We start from the raw sequence: 17316 nt of genomic DNA, 5'->3' as shown, positions 1-17316 counted from the left end.
ATTTTTACTCAGCTCTTTGCTATTTAATTGACTCATTGCCTTGAAAAAAATTCTCCGATATAACCGTTACGGTAGTGGTCAGTACTAGAGCATCAATTCTGTACAAAATTTAGAAATGTGTGTTAATTGCATTAGGCCGTGCTCTGTTCTATATTTGTATTGATATGTATGTGTGCAGAATGGCTGCTGACTTGATTCCTCTTACTATGCAAGCTTAAAACCTGGCTGTTTGTGGATGAAATCCAATTTCCATTCTAAGCTCCCTGGGATATTCGGCCTTAGTTTTAGTAATCACTTGCCATTAATAGTGCCCCAAACAATTTTTAGTACTTAAAATACAGATTTCATGTATAATATATAATACAGCACATCACCTCTACTTATAAATTGTAAGCCAGATACATAATGCATTATAGCATATTAAAACATGGACACTTTAACATCTAAACAGGCTCCTGTCCAACAGAATTCACAAATTAAGAACTCGATCCAGTGCTGTACATAGGAAACTTTCAATGACTTCTTTGGGAATTGTGTCCCAGGAATGTGATATCTAGCCTCCTCACAGGCAGATGAAATAGATGCGGCAGATTCGGTAACAATTTGATAGCATATATGGTCAGAAAAATGATTGTATAAAAGTGGGACTTTCTTACTCATCATATACCCTTTGTATCTAAGATACTCTGACTCATAATTGCTTAGTTTACTGACTGAAATAAAATTTTAGGCTTCTGTTACCTTGGCAGTTGCTGACACAATTACGGTACAGCAAGCTGGGAACTGGTTTCAGCTCTTCCATTTTCTTTACTAAGTTCCAGTTGAAGAATTTTAATTAGCATTTGAGCCAGAAAGAGCACAGCATGACTTGAAAATCTCAGGTCCAGTTTGTAGGGTCATCAGTCCTAAGGAGCCTCTTTTTATTTGTAAACTGAGCAAATGAATTCTAGAAAATTTTGAAGGCAAAAATAAAAAACCCCACAATGTTCGACTGAAGCCATCTTGAGTCAATTTCCACAGTGGAACTGGATAAATTATAACACTGCTCCCTTTATCTCACTGAGTACGTCCCATTCATCTGTAGTAACATTGAATCAAACAATTCTCTTGTTTCAAGACCACATCTGTTTTACTGTGCCCCCCGTACCAATTTTAATTATGTGGCAGATCTGATTGGATTCAGCACCTGCAAGTCTTCCCTTTGGGAGCGCCAATTAGCTTATAAAACATTTACTTGATTTCATTCTTTAAACAAAAGTATTGTTTCATCCTAACAACAGGAATATTAAAGTGTGGAATAAAAAAGGGTTCTAACGTGATAAGCAGCATGTATGTTGTTTGCGTATCTGTCTTCCATAAGCTTAGAGGAAAAAGTGGTAATCCTGAAACCTAATTTCCTCAGACTCAGCAGATGTCTGTCCTGCATTAGGCTGTTTCTTTACCAACAGCTGTTTCACAAGTGCCTCCCCTTGTCTCTACAGAATGCCTTTTGTTTAATAATTTCCCGATATGTTATCTCCCAATCCCACTAAGACAAGCATTTTCAACTTTTCTGGTACGTATAAGTAGGATTTTTATAGTTTAATAGACAGGTTCATCTTTGAAGAATTTAGCTAAAACTATATAACTAGTCTTTCAGTTTCTTACTAGCAGTTCTACTTAACTAAGAAAATAGCTGCGTATAATAAACATTTCAGCAATTACTGTCTTAATATTAATAAATATATTAATACATATATGCTTCAGAATGTGCTTATTTTTCCTTATTTCTGCTTTGAGCAGTGATAATTGAGGTCTAGGGGGGCGTATAGCATGAAGTGCAGCCCTCTAGTGGTAGAGGTCATGGGGAGTTTAACGCAAGCTGTGTTTTTGTCATGGGTGGGGGACAATGACATAGCTTTTAGCAAAATGCAAGCAACCTGGGACCCTTCCCTGCCATATATCAGCCTTCTGCATTGTTCATGGTCTGAAGCACGAGTGAAAATAGTTGTGGAGGCCTGCTGCTTGTTCCCACTCTGTCCTGATTCTGATGGAGATAGGGCCAATGGAAAAATAAAAAAAGTCTGTATCAGCAGAGTTTTCCTCTTTTTCCGAATTTGTAATCTGTTGCTCAGTTTTTCTTTTTCAGCCTGCTGTAGACCGGCTTATCTAACCAGAGGTTGTTCAAGCTGTTGTGGGATCTTGATCCCTTTTCTGTTTCTTTCAGTCATGTCCTACCAGCTAATGTATTCTATAACTTCAGCAACAGTCAGTTCAGTGATAGCATGGAATCCAAATTCAATTTGCCAGCCTTATTTCTAAAAAAGCTATTGGCTGGTGGAGGTGTGGATGGTAGTGTTCAAACTAATCTCTCCCACAGATATGAGAGCTGGGCTTAGAAGTGAAAGGGGTTAGGAAGAGACATAAACCAAAGCAATTAAGCATGTATTTTAACAAATAGAAATCTGAAGAATAACTGAGATTAAGTTCTAGTAAACATCACCTCATCTGATAACATCCACTTTGTGGAGCAAGACTCAACCTCCTGTTTCTTGTAGAGGTGATGGATATTTCTCCTCTGGCTAACAGAATGAACAGTTTGTTTTTCCTGTTACGGGAAATATGACAGAGCCTAATAATCATTAGATGAAAAACAATACCTCTTAAATATCCTGGCTAGGTAAAAGAAAACAGATACAGCTTTTGTCCAACATGATGCCACTGCTAGTGGCAGTTTTTCATTACTGACCGTTTGCTGTGATTCCTGGTAAGCTTTAGCTCCACTAAAATTACAGTTAGTGATGAACTCAGAAGTCTCTTTCAAGTTTTTAACTTCCACCTTCTGTTTATGAAACTTTTTCGTCCAATAATCTATCAGTTAAATTTATTTATTAAATTATCCAGTTGATGCAGAAGTTTTTCACCAGTAAAAAATATAAAGTTTCAGTGGAAGTTCTCCAAGACTGCAGCAACATTAAGCTAAGGAAAATCAAATCCAAGGTTTGGGAAAAAAAAAAAAAAAAGCTAAACATGTATTAGACAGAAAGTGACCTGTTTATGTTTTCCCATATTTATATTCCTTTTATTATCTGCACTTATATGCATTACCAAACTAAAAGCCAAGTGTTTTTTATTGCACTCTTCACAGATAAGAGCATGGACAACTGCTAAACCCATTCATGTTGTAGACCATTTACTATGTAGTATCTTTCTTTTTCCAGTAAACTGAGAATGGTAACTTAAAATTTGTAATAATTTGACTTACTATTTATCATAACATGAATATATTGGCCAAAACTCCCTTTCTAGTGGTGGAATGAGAGAGAATGTGTAGGAAATCAACATCCATTCCTGCTGTCTCAGCAGAAGGATCACCTGCCTGCTCCTATTCCCACAATATTCATCAAAATTTGCAAAGGGTTTTTTTGACTTTTCTTCAGGAATATAGAATTGAGTTGTTCCTAGTTCTTCATTCCTGAATCTGTAGATCAGATTTATAAGCTGTTCTTGTATTCTTTATATCTTGAGGTTACCTGAGGCCCTATCCGGATCTCGGTGTAAAAAACACAGTAGCCTCAGGACAATTTTCATCTCTCCCGAGGAACTGACTATGTGGATCAGGTCATGATCCATGAAACTCCAGTGGCTAGACACTTACCCCAAAAAGGCATCTCCATGGTGATATTTCTGAAAAGTAATTTAAAAGAACTTTTGTTTCTCAGAATGAAAGAATCAGAAAACTTGATTCTAATTACCTTCCAATAACAGTAGTGTTTCCTGGGGTTTTTTTGGGGGGTTTGTTCTTTTTTAAACAGGAAAACAGATAATTCAAGGTTTAAAACTGGTACAAACTAGGAGTAATGAAGCAATGATGTAATAGTATGTGAGAAACAGCAGGATCACCTTGTTTGTTTTATGTCAGTTTATGGTGTTATTGATTGGGTAACTGCTAGCACTGTCTTGTAAAAGAACATCAGTGAAGCATCTCTTCTACCAACTGATTTCAGCCAGCTATCACTCCAGATGCTTCAGGATGTATTGCTCTAACAGTACGGTGAACAGGGTATTTTTCAAGGCATCAGCATACTTGTTTCCAATCTCTGTTAATATAATTGTTCTAGCAGAATCACTATTTTATGTCTCATTTTACCCACCCACCAACAACTGTCTTACTTCTTTGAAATTTTGGCACTTTCAGAGAACTGAATATGAAAAAAAGAGACATTGACAGCAAAATTAGTTTCTTTGATTCTGTTGTCAAGACTGATCCCCTTCTTGTGAACTTAAAGACCTGGAACAATGCAATACCCTCTAAGTGGTTATAGGGACATCTCTGCTGGAGCTCAGTCATGCTCTGAAAGAGTCTAATATAGTTTTGGTTGTTCTCATAAATTAAAACTGGTTAAAACAGGTCATACTTTTAAATCTAATGTTACAATATATGAGCTTATTCACGATTTTTGAAGCTTGGAAGTTTGCTATAGTTCAGCTGACAAATGAGAGTTATTTTAGTGGAGAAGATCAGAAATCTTCCTGGCAAAAGAATAGAAAGGGGGCAAGTAAAGGTGTTGCACAAGGGACAAAGGAAAAACAAGAATGCAACAAGACAGAGGCACTGATTTTTCTGGGCTAACCATGATTTATTTTAAATTATCTAGCAAAATTTGAGTTGCTTTGCTCTTTTTGTTCACTGACAAAATGTATAGTTCTCGATATCATGAAAGAGAAATACATCCAAGTAAAATTATACTACTAAACGCTGCTGCTGTTAAACACCAACAAAGCCCACTTTTTTCCATTATAATTTGTAGTCAGTTTTCCAAATAATAAGCTATTTCAGCAAAAGTAATTTTTACAAATATAATACTGTTATAACAGTAGCTTTTTTGTTAATGGAAAGGTAATAAAAGTCATATCTCTAGTATTATTATCCCTTGTAGAAACCTAGAGATCTTTAAAATTATTTCTTAAAGTTTTACCATATAAAAATGCATATGCCGGTAGATTACAAATTAATTTTCAGCACAGCAAGATTTTAGACAATAGTTATTATCTTTAAGAGTACGTAGTTACATTGGGAACTTAGCTGATTCTTCCCTAGAGTTTAGCAAATGCCTCAGAGTTTGTTCTTCTTTGTTATTTTACTTCACCACCAAAAATTAATTATTCCAGTGCCTTATATTTCTACCCTCCTGAAATGAATTACTACAGAATACAAAATTCCTCAATTGGAAAGTCTCCTGGTGGGGGAGGGTAAATATATATAAAACTGTCAGGATAAATTGGCCAGAATGATTTGGCACACATCCTCAGAGTTTGACATGAAAACATGTATCTGTGTGTCAGCTGCACACAAAGGCTATCTGGCCACAGAAAAAGCATGAGGATTAGACATAATGCTGCCTCTTTGAGACAAAGGGTATTCCTTAGTGCAGCGAGGTTAAAAAAGACAGCTCATCAGTAGTACAAGTCTATCTAAATGATTTAGTTACCATTTTGACCCAGAAGGAAGTGGTGACATATTATTAATTAATTTTGGGGTTTATTCATCTAGTTATTTTGGTTCAGTGAAAGCAGCATTGGAAATGTGAAAAGATACCAAAATATGAGACCATTTTTACTTTAATCACTTATAAGATATAGAATCACTTTCTAATTTTAATGCTAGTTGCAAAATATAACTGATTTCGATTTACATTTCACTGAGACGTATCATGAAGTTGCTATGTATGTTTGTAAGTGGGTGCATGACTTTAAATTCAACCAAAGTGAATTGAACAACTCATATGTTCAAAATAAAGCATATGCTTGTCTACCTTGCTGAATTAATGCTTCATTTATTTTCAATTCAATGAGAGAGAGCGTCATTTCTTCAGTATTGGAGATTTAGGCCACCAAATCTCATCCAAGCATACAGTAAGTCTATGGGATTTTTTTCTACTGCAGCCCTGATGATCTTTCTGAATATGTGGACTTTTAAATATTTTTTTCAGACAAGTTACGAATTGCTTTAAATGTTTCACATACCTATATTATGTTTAGAAACTTTTTTTAAAACATTCAGATAGAAGATAGAACTCCGTGAACCTACTAGATGAAAATAGGGCTAGTGGCTTCATGGGGTCTTAAGTCATTCAGTACAAAATAATTAAAGGAAAAAATAATGGAGAAAGGAAGGAAACTATATAAAAGATATTAACATAAACTTCAAAGCATTCATGCAATGAGAGATTCTCTTCATATTCTAGTGATGGGCAATTTGAATTAATTTTGGATTGAAATATTTAGGGTTATGTAATAAGGATATAGAAAAACAACATTTAGGAATATATAATTTATCTTTTCTAATAAATTATATATAAAAAAATAACAGCTAGTATATAATTTGAAATTTGGCAGTTACAGAGTGAAAACTAAAAATATACTTTCCAATAATTAAAAATCACAAGTTAAGGTGAAAATTTTGTATGTTTATTTTCAACATTGCTTAAGTTGATAATAAACAGATACAAATATGATGTTACAGAAAGTTATAGTATATATATATTAAAAAAGCATGATTATGTGTCTTGTAAATTTTCTGTGCGGTATTTTGCTTCTAATATTTTAGCCAAGTAGGAAGACTTCTGTTGAAAACTTCTAAATATTTGTATTCTTCTAATTGTTCTTATTTTCACTTAGAGGTTTAAGCTATTTGCTCTGGAACAAAAAAAATCGTATGTAGAAACAGTAAAAATAAGATTCTGCAGAACTGAGTCATTGCAAGTGAGATGAATGCCCATGAAAAAGTACAAATCACAAGAAAAAGCAGAAACAGGATCATTGTGTGTATTAGCAACGATGCTTACAGATTCATCATGGCTCACAACAAAGGTATTTATAAGTGGACCTCCTGCCTCTGTTGCATGCTGTCATTGCTTTGGATTGACTGCTGTTAGATCCCTGTAATCCCGAGCCCTGGGATCTTGTCCTACATGTTTACCCCACTTGGTATGCCTGTTAGTAAGTATTTAAAATGGAAATGAACTCTAATCTTTGTATGTGTTTATAACAAAGGGTTTTAATCCCTTAAACCCCATATTTAACATATTGTGGTTTGTTTGTTTGTTTGTTTGTTTGTTTGTTTGTTTGTTTGTTTGTTTGTTTGTTTGTTTGTTTGTTTGTTTGTTTGTTTGTTTGTTTGTTTGTTTGTTTGTTTGTTTGTTTGTTTGTTTGTTTGTTTGTTTGTTTGTTTGTTTGTTTGTTTGTTTGTTTGTTTGTTTGTTTGTTTGTTTGTTTTTAAATAAAGTTTATAAAAAGCTGTGTTCAGTCTGATAGCCTATATTTGTCAGTTTAGCCAGTTAAGTTTGGTTAATGCCTGGTGTTTCTTAACTCAATAGTGTGTCGTGATAGTGATATTATGAAACACATTCATGGATGAGGAGAAGCAGAGTAACAATGGCCACCAGGCTGAAAATGACATCTTTGTGATAGAAAGTCTTGGCACCTTTGATATCTGTAATGCACTTGTAATATAGAAAATAGAAGAAAGAAATCATATTTTAGAAGACTGATGTGACAGATATAGAAATAATATATTGCTGACATTAAATTGTGAGGTTATGTTGTTGTGTAAATATCACATAGAGATTACAAAAAAGGTATTGTCCAATTAAGAATAAGTTCATTAAAACTACCATAGCCCATCCCACCTGAAAGCTCATTTTTGCCAACTGATTAAAAATAATGTACTGAAGCTAAAATTCCATCTCTTCCGTCTTTGCCTCTCCCATATTTTTTTGTATCAAATGATATCTGAAATAAACCACATTAAGGAGGTCTACCTAAGCAAAGGTAACAACAAGAAGAACTGACTATTTTAGCTAATAAAGTATCTAAAGCTTCATGGAGCTTTAGGCAATGCTCCTGGATGTCAATGCTTCCTGGATAATACACTACAAAGTAGAATTACAATATATTCATCTCATCTAGGTTTAATGAGTTGGACACCATTTATTTTCTCCAAATAATGAGACACAGTCGGTTCTGTTGAAATTCGATAGCCATAGAAGCAAAGTTCCCATAAATTGGGTAAAGCAAATACAAGAATATAGCACAGCACAATTTATTTTTTTGCTGACTTGATTATAAAGAAGAGAAAATCTGTAACATATACATGTGTATTGAAAGAACAATAAATACTCAAACAGACTTTGAAACTTGTCATCAAGGCAGTGTAATATTACTTCATTTTTCCATTCTATACATTGAAATATGTATTACTCAAATCTATTTCTAGACATTTCTGTATACACAGATATAGGCCTACAGATAAAATTAATTGCACACAACCTATTCAGCTATAATCTCTGGAGCTGAAAAGTTGCAAGAGTTAATTGTAAAATACACTGAATTACCATAACTAATCTGAAAAGTAGTGTAAAACACTGACAATATGAAATTTTTTCTTACTTCATTTGAAGGTGGTAAAAAAATCACCTGTTTAATTTAGAATTTTAATGCTTTCTTAGAAATTTCACATTTGCAGTTCCTTGTACTCAGTACAAATCTTGCGGCATGTAGGATCTTTGTGAAAATCACTGCAATTTTCATGTTATGATTTTTATTAATAAATATTTATACAACATTAACTCAGATTGGGTTTTCTTCTACAAAGGATGCTGAGACTTAAGGTAATGATGATGTATCAACTATCAAGAATATTGCAGACATAGCTAATGTGGTCAGTTAAGTTTTTTTCTTTCAAGAGTGACAAAATCGCATGAGAGGATAACAGAAATAGAATCATAGAATACCTTGAGTTGGAAGATACCCATAAGGATCATTGAGTCCAACTCCCTGGTCCTCACAGGACTACCTAAAACTAAATCATATGACTAAGAGCATCATCCAGACAGTCTTTGAAGTCTGAAAGTCTTGGCGCCATGATGACTTTTCTGGGGAGCCTGTCCACTGTCCTCCTGAGAAAGTTGCAGACTGCTGTCATATCAGCCCTCAGCCTTCTCTTCTCCAAGCTGAACAAACCAAGTGACCTCAGCCGCTCGTCATAAATCTTCTCCTCAATACCTTTAGCCATCTTGGTCACCCTCCTCTGGACACTTTAATAGTTTAATGTCATTCTTATACTGAGGACAATAATATAAATGTGAAATCACTAGAACTAATCTGTACGCTGGAGTGATACGATAAGGATGTTTTTCACAGGATCCTAATGGAATAGCTATCTCCATCTGCATAGAGTCTTACTCCTGGCATAATTTCATTGACTTCAGTAGGCGGTGGTTAAGGAAATAGACCTTCCAGTTCTGGAAATGTGTATAAAATGTATAAAATTTATAATTTTAGTCTAGTAAAATAGTTTTAATACATTTTAGTTTGGTCTATCGATTTCAGGATGATTTACTCCTGGAACCAAAGGGGATGTGATGAATATGCTAACCAACCCTGCCTGTTAGTAACAAAACCACTTTTACTATCTGTCATCTAATGTGCCACGTTGTTTTCCAAGTTCAAATGACAGACTGGTAAATTAAGAATGCATTATGCATAAGAAAAAGTACAGAAAAGATGATTTTTTTTATTAGAACATTATCGTTCTAATCTAACATCACACACAATCAGTAAAGTTAATTTTTTAAAGAAACACATGCAAGAGTTGAAATTATTGCAGCAAAAATATCTTGCTTAGTTGCACATATATTTCATTTTAAATTAAATGTGTTAATAAAAATGGGACTATAATAAGCTGTACTTTTAAAGTTTAACTAAGTGTACACAACAATAGAATTGCATTTCCAGCTTACTTCACTATTTACTCTAAACTCCCCTACCCTCCCCAATTATTGTATTGTGCTTTTTGAAGAATTTACCATTTTATGAAGGTGAAACATCTGGTAGTCCTTTTAACAATTTAATAAAACACACATAAGATGATGATGATAGAAAATGAATATGTTAAAACTTTATTCAATTGTTAGTATCTGACTGTACTAGTGATAATGTAGACAGTAATCACATGTAGTGCAGTGAAATTCAAAGATATTATTCTTTATCAAAGACTGAAAGATCTGGCTCAGTTATGCAAATTCTCATTCGAGTTATCTTTATTCATATACGTAATCTTATTCAACACAATTTTTCACAAACAAAACACTGAAGTGCTGCAAAAAGAGCATCTTCTGTTGTCTTGTGCTTTTCCATAATTTTCTATACAGGAAAAAAATCCAAAGAATTTTTGGAACTCTTCAAAAATTTAGTATTATGTAAAGCAACAATTGGCTGCAAAACATTTTGGTGTCTGTATTCCCATTTCTACAACAACATACATTATTGTTAATCGTGATAATGTGAAACTTCATTGTTCTTGAAATATTGGTTTATTGAACAGTTTTCTTAGATGAATAAAACTTCGCTGACATTTTGAAAATATTGATACCTCTTTTGTATATGTCTAGTCTGACTGAAAATATTATGTTAATTATCTTTTGGACTGCATGGGTAAATTATTAATTATTACATCATCATACAGAGAAGGAACTAGGTTGCATTATCTCCAAAGATTATGCATTACTTAAAAATGGTTGAAAGCCATTTTTATCCTTATTACAATTGTCACATTAGTGAAAGAAAACAGTCAGCTTTCTAGGAACATTTTATTTATTTAGAGCCTCTAAGATTTCCCAGGAGAATATGTCATATAATCAAACAAAAATGCTTGGCATGATGGATTCTGCAACACTGCATTACATTCTGTGGAAAGTCATTTATGGAAAAATGAACTATGCCCATGTTATTCAGTGTCCTTTAGATATCTCAATAAAACATAAGGTGAAAGCAGGCATTAGTCATGGAAGTTTGAACTGTATTTTGTTGTGATTGTTTTCACCATTCAATTTGATGAGATGAGCATTCTGTGTAAATCTGACCATCTGAGAACAAAGTTAAAAACTGTAATTATTTTATGAAACTAAAGAAACTGTATTTCATCTGTATATGGTGAATTGCAAAGTTATATTAGAAAATCTTTAAAGATTTGAATTGCATTTAAATGTTCAAAGCTTTCAAAATAAAAAAAAGATCATCTATTAAAATACAAGTGTGTATACATATATGTGCATACCCATGCTTCTACATCTGTACACACAAATAAAATACATGCATATGAACAATGTACACATATCATACATTGTGTGCATATGTATATATGTGTGTATATATATGTTTATGCATGCATTCATATATAAAATCACATAGCAATTTTGAGCCCTCTAGTGGTAAGAAACTATTCATCTAATCATAAGTATATTCACTTAAAAGACAAGTGTCTAAACTCTACAACACTGTCATGCTTTTTTGTAGTTTCAGGGTGGCTCCCTGCAGTTGATGTGGGTCTATAGATAGAAACGTTAATAAAAACAGGGATCTGCAAATTAATATATTGTTTCCAGCATGGTAACTTTACTGCCTTTCCTCTGTTGAAATTACAGCTCTTTTGTATTCTATTGACTCGATGGTAACTTGTGATATTTCTTTAAAAAACAGCAACCCTCTGACATGAATACTGGCAAATAAACATGAAAAGTTTTTAAATACAGCATCCTCATTCTCAACCTCACATTCTATACTCCCTCAAGTAAGTACTATAGGGGGAGAAGAAGAAAAATCTACATTTCAAATTGGGAAAGGATTCATCACATATAAATTCAGCCATCTAAAAGCTGAGTTTCTAGTCAAGGCTGGTTGTTTGCACTGACTCTACTGTCACTGGACGTAAATAGGACTGAAAGAGTTGCCTCCTAAAGTTTCCTGGATGACAGATGTAAGACAGGTGATGTCTTTATGGATGCAAGTTTCCCTCTGTTTCTCAAGGACACCTGGCTAAATAACTTAGAATCAATATTTTCCTTTTAGAAGGCTGAAAAAAAAATATTATATAAATAGCCTAGATCAGAAAAAGATTAAATGACACAATAATAAATACTATTATTCATAACAATATTTATAACATAATACATATAAGAAGATAACAATATGATATATTATACTGGATAGGTGTATTATAATACCAATTAATAAATAACATAAATCTCAGATTAATTTACTACATGGGGAAACCAAGATTGCTACTGTTTTGGGGAAACCCCAGAATAACATTCAGAAGTGTTTTGTCTGGTACAGAATGGATTTGATGGGCTCCAGATTTCGCATTTGTTTTATTTTTCCTCTGGACTTGTTTAAACGTTTAGTCTGGATGACCATCCATGCCTTAGACCTTATGAATCTTGCAGATGACCTATTTCTTCAAAGATTAGCACTTTAATCAGAACCTTGTTGCTGCAGGAACAAGGGAGCATAACTACGCACAACTGGTAAGATTTCTAAGCTCCTTTTACAAGGCAATCTCACTGGGAAGACCCAAACTATGCTTTCATTTCCTCTGTCCACAGTTCTATAATAATGGAACTCATTGACTCTCAAGAATAGTAACAGTTTAATTGACCAGGGTTTTTAATAGGGATGAATATCAGTGTTTCTGGAATTATTTCATTAAACACATACTATAGTAATTTATGGATGTAATTGGTTATGTGCTGAGAGCTTAGGACAGGAAAATTATGTAAGTCATAAGCCATTAATTCTCATTTTTAATAATACACCAACAATTTTGCTTCCAGTGTACTAGAGCAATTTAAATACATTGTTATTCACTTGACTGTTTGTTTATTTTTAATATCTTTCAAAATTATATAAATATGTATTAAAGGAATTGACTCCTTACAGGAATATTTCCATTGGATACATCTAAAATTTGATGTACAGATTGAATTCTTTTTACAAGATTATTTGGGTGAAACATGCAAGAGGAAACATAAGTTTTGTGTGTGATAACAGCCCACCTCAGGCAGGTAGTGAGGCATAAGCCTGGAAGCTAGTTCCAGTGTGTAGGACTATGATTATCATAAAAACTGGGGTAGGGCTATACTCCTGTAGAAGAATACAGCAGTGATTTCATAACAGTGAAAAATTTTCCTTTGGAGAACAACACTAAATAGTACTATGTGACTTGGAATTTTAAGGAAAAAATAAATTTTACATTAAGGTACTGCACTTGTTTAGAAATCCATTTTCTAGTAGAAATAATATAGTCAGGAAACTAGTACAATTTATCTTTGCTCTGCTTGGAATAAACACTTAAATTCATACTTCACAAAATCAAATGTTATTGCTTATTTATGAAATGTTTATAACAGGAGTATATGATGTCTGGATAAAAGTGTTTGTAGACAAAATAATCTTAATTTTCTCCAAGAAGGCATAGCAATTGTTTTAGTGCGTCTAGAATATATTGATAAGGAGGAATTATGGGGTGCTTAAACAATCAGGAGTTCTTGGTTCAAAGGGATTATTGAATGGCAGCCTGATGAAAGAGGAAATTAAATTTATAGACTGCTAGTGTGAAGTCATCAAATTAAGTTGTACTTCCAGGCTGCTTTTTTCGCAGCTGACATCACTATCATCCTTCCTGCATCTTGCAAGTCTTGCATCAGGTCTACAACACACCAACCTACCATCCATGGATGTGTCACAGAGTCTCCCTGTGTGGACAATCACACTTCATGGGCCACCCAAAATAAAATAATTTTACCATCTTAAATAGCTATTTTAAAAACGCCGCCACTAAATAACCACGAGTATAAGCAGTGTACACTACACAAAAAAGACAAAGACTTAACAAAAATTCAGTTTTGGCCTCCAACCTTTAATATGCACCACATACCTGATAAAGTTTCACTCAAATGTTTAAAAGACATATTCAGGACAACAGCTAAACAAAGCTTTCCACACAAAGTTGAATAATAAGGCTGAGGAAGGGCAGACTTCCTGCAGCCCTATAACTTAAGGAGCAGGTGCTTAGGTAGGTCTTCAACAATATTCCCCTTCTTCTCCCTTTGTTTGGAAACAAATACAGAGGCCAGAATGCAATTCAGCAATAGACTGTCTCCGCTGTTCAGTGTCATAACTGTTGTCCAATAAGGCTACCAAAGTAACAGCAGAAACATCAGGTTTCATGAGGTAGAACATAAGTTTCATAGAGCTTCTCCTGCCTGTAGTGTTAAATGGGGACAAGATCTGATCTGAAGAAGGATTTGAACTGAATGCATTTCAAAGAGATTGCCAATTGCTTTTCTTTTATAAGAACTTTTATGGTAGTATGAAGGATCACAAATAATATAAAACATCTCACCTCATGATCCAAAAAAATCGCTGTCTAAGATTAGGAGAGGTTCCCTTTGTGGATATTGCCTTATAAAGTAACTGCACATTCCTCAAGACACTGGTTCTTCAGTACCAGCAGCTGGATAATAATTTTGGCAGTTGGCTGTTCAGTTCTGCTATTTCAATTTCTGCATATGTCACTAAGGGCCAGAAGAAACCATCTGAAGATGATAAAAAGGAAAAGGTTTCCAGACAAAAAGGTGCTTCTGCATTGCTACTGAATTCCTGTGTCACATCTATAGATTTCTTTCTTTCATATTTGAGGACTGAGTTGTCAGACCTTTTTTTAAAGAAACCTTTTTCTGGTTTACTTACAGATGTGCAGAAGTAATCCTGTCACAACAGAGAGAAAGCTTATAAAATGATAGTTTTAAACTTTATCCTTAAAAAAACAGTGAAGAACATCTTGTAGAGTACAATCTTAAAATATTTCTGCTTTCCTTCTTATTAAAATAAATCCATATATATATATTTATTCCTAATGATGCAGATTGCTTATCCATTTGCTTTACATTTTTAATATGCTTTACTTAAAAATCACAAATAGATCATCTAGCCTGGCATCACAAGTCATGAAATTTTGCACTTATTTTGTCAGACTAAGACGAAGACCCTTGTAGATGTATCCTGAGTAAAAGTTAGAAAGCATCCAGCTTCTTGAAGAAAAAATAATCAGTTATACTAGATGTGACAAGGGTGAGCGGTATCCATGATTAGTAGGAAAATGAAACTCCACGGTGCTCTGCAAAGCAAGATGGGAAGAAACCTTTGCAAAGTGAAATGAAGACAACAATGAGTTTGAGTTCCTTCTCACAGTATGGTATCTGTGATCCTTTCTCTAACCATCACCATTCTGTGCCCTAGAGAAAAGGAAAAATCAACAGTCTGTAACCACAATATATTAGTACAGATATACATCAAGTGAAACAAAAACATCTTGACTCTACAGGAAATTATTTTAAGGCCTAAATTATGAAACATTATTATACATTCTGCCCTGCTCTGAGGTGAAAAGATGAGGTTGAGGAGGGCAATCAAGTCTTCCATAACTTTAAATTTCTCTACTTTTCCTTCCAAGCCCAAAAATGCGGGGCAACAGTCTTGCCCTGAAAGACCAGAAAGGACACCATAACTTTTCAGTGTGGTCCTGTATACTTCCCACTAGTAGAATGTCTTCCACAAGTTAGATGAAAGTGCACCTAATTTTGTTTTAAGAGGACCATGACCCTTTCAGGTCTCCCTGAAATTATTTCTAGAAGAATTATTTTGATTTAAATTCCCAGTAATTAGCGTGTGTTCCATTTCTGACCACAAGGTCAAAAGGCTCTGTGCTGTCAGATATAATTCCCATGTTTAAACACTTATATACATTTAGCAACCCATCACTTAAACATCCCTTCAATGTACCAGATAAATTTAATTACTTACTCCTCACACCATAATGCAAAATTCCCAGCCATGTGATCTTGGTTTGGGCAGGAGTTGGGTTTGGGGTTTTTTGGCATATCCTCTCCAGCATTTCCCATCTCCATTCCTTTCTGTTATCCATTCAAATATATTGTTAGCCTTCTTTTCACAAAAGCACACAAAGATCAAGTTGAGGATGCAATCTATTATAATACTTAAAACCTAATTTTAGTAATTGTTTTTTTTTGTTTTTTTAAGGCAGTTTCTGCCATTCTATAGATATAAACAGATATAATTCTTTAATTCAAATTGTTTTCTTCTTCATTTGGCTGTATTAAATCGATTTTTCTGGATTCTAACCATTTAAATAACTTGATTTAGATTAACATAATAGTAACCTATCCCTTATTTTTTAATAACCTATGAATCTTTGGATAATTCTCAAAGTGTGTACGATACTCACTGATGAAGCTAGGTAATTTTTAACAACTTTGATATCTTTCATCCCCCCCAATTCCCAGTTTCCTGGGGGATTATGTAACAAATCTAAACAAGTTACAATAGCTTTCTTCTTTTGACTTACTTTTGCATACAATTTATATTTAACCTTTTCCATGCCTGTCCCTTCAAGGATTCAGAAACCGTACTTAGAAGCCCATAAAATATATGTAGAGAGCGGTTAGAACTGGAACAAGAAAAATATCCAAAAGATCCTGGATATCAATATCAAAAGAACAGTTTCTAATCCCTCTAGCTCATACCTGCGAATTCCATAAAATGGAAGTGTTTGAATTAAAAAACCTTCACTACATTTAGTAAGTGATCTAAGTCCAAGTGCACGTACATACTTTGTTTACCACACCTGTTCTCCAGTCAAAAACAAAATCAAACAGAAAGAGATCTCACAAAAAAAGCTATCTGACTAGTAACAATTATAATTGTAGTCTCTAATTCATTACCAGCAAAGTTCCAAGGTAACAGATCCATTGTTGGACCTCAACTGAAGGGTCAGGCTAGCTTATTTGTTATTCTGTGTTACGTCCTTTGCTGGATAATGGGACAATGTTTGCAGGTCTCACTGTTTCCCACTTTTCCAAGATAAGTTAAAAATTGGCAATGATTCACTAGTTCCTTTGAGACTTCTGAGCATAAATTACTTAGCTAGTTCATTTGAAACATTCTGTAATGGGAATTAATGTTGCCTTATCAGTGCTTTATTTCAGATAGAAAATGCGTTTCCATCAACATTTGAATGGTTTGGCCCTAAACCAGCTATTATCTCAGCTTCTCTTAGTCTGAATGAACTTATAACCTTTCTGAGAAAGATACACCACAGTGTACAACTCTCCTTCTTGTCTAGTAGATAATTCTGCAGACATTATAGATCAGATGAAAAAAAAAACAACCATTAAGATGTGTACATGCTTGCTTTCTTAAATCTAGCTTCTTATAGGAGTCCCTCTCCCTTTCTCTGCTGCCTTCTATAGGTCTTTCCTTCCCACTTGAGTTTGATATGAGATCAGAATCCCTCTGTTAAAAGAAGTCAGCTTATTTCTTGTTTCTTTATTTTTGTCCCAGACAATGCAGAAATATGCACTGAAAAATCTGTATTTTTTATTCTCCTTTGAAATGCTGGAGACTTCTTATAAACTG

At 34.0% G+C, this 17316-nt stretch overlaps 1 long non-coding RNA gene across 3 annotated transcripts in view; it reads left to right on the top strand.

Annotated features, from left to right (window-relative positions):
* LOC106887912 overlaps window positions 1-17316 on the top strand; it is a 68488-nt gene continuing 51172 nt past the window's right edge. For all 3 annotated transcript variants that reach the window (XR_001411992.1, XR_001411991.1, XR_001411990.1), the window contains exon 1: window positions 1-6852. This is a non-coding gene — a long non-coding RNA (uncharacterized LOC106887912). The remainder of the gene's footprint in view (window positions 6853-17316) is intronic.

Source organism: Calidris pugnax, unplaced genomic scaffold, assembly GCF_001431845.1.
Source record: "Calidris pugnax isolate Ruff unplaced genomic scaffold, ASM143184v1 scaffold56, whole genome shotgun sequence".
In the NCBI taxonomy this organism is placed as follows: domain Eukaryota; kingdom Metazoa; phylum Chordata; class Aves; order Charadriiformes; family Scolopacidae; genus Calidris; species Calidris pugnax.
Note: the sequence above shows the minus strand (reverse complement) of the source record. Positions and strands in the feature narration are given on the sequence as shown.